Source organism: Theobroma umbraticum, unplaced genomic scaffold, assembly GCF_002168275.2.
Source record: "Theobroma umbraticum cultivar Fairchild unplaced genomic scaffold, ASM216827v3 scaffold_86.0, whole genome shotgun sequence".
Classification (NCBI taxonomy): domain Eukaryota; kingdom Viridiplantae; phylum Streptophyta; class Magnoliopsida; order Malvales; family Malvaceae; genus Theobroma; species Theobroma umbraticum.
This window is the reverse complement of record NW_018397263.1, coordinates 5,342,877-5,343,093: the sequence shown is the minus strand read 5'-3', so window position 1 is coordinate 5,343,093 and position 217 is coordinate 5,342,877. Positions and strand designations below refer to the sequence as shown.

The following is a 217-nucleotide window of genomic DNA, read 5'->3' as shown; positions in this document are numbered from 1 at the left end:
AATAAATATTTTTAATTTATAACCATATTGTATGTATATTTGCATCAATATCCTAAAATAATGAATTTAATTTCAACTAACTTTTGCAAAAGCCCTTTACCTTCCTTAATTGAAATATTATTTCTAAGCCCTTTACCCTAAACTTGTTTCTTATTCAACTTCCTTTTTGAACTTGTGTTTGGATAAATAGAAAGTTATGGATAAGGATAATAAGTTT

General features: G+C 24.0%; 1 protein-coding gene across 1 annotated transcript in view; it reads right to left on the bottom strand.

The window, feature by feature from the left end:
- Window positions 1–217, bottom strand: part of LOC110420733 (uncharacterized) — a 5,073-nt gene that overhangs the window by 1,288 nt on the left and 3,568 nt on the right. The gene's annotated exons all lie outside the window — the stretch shown is intronic.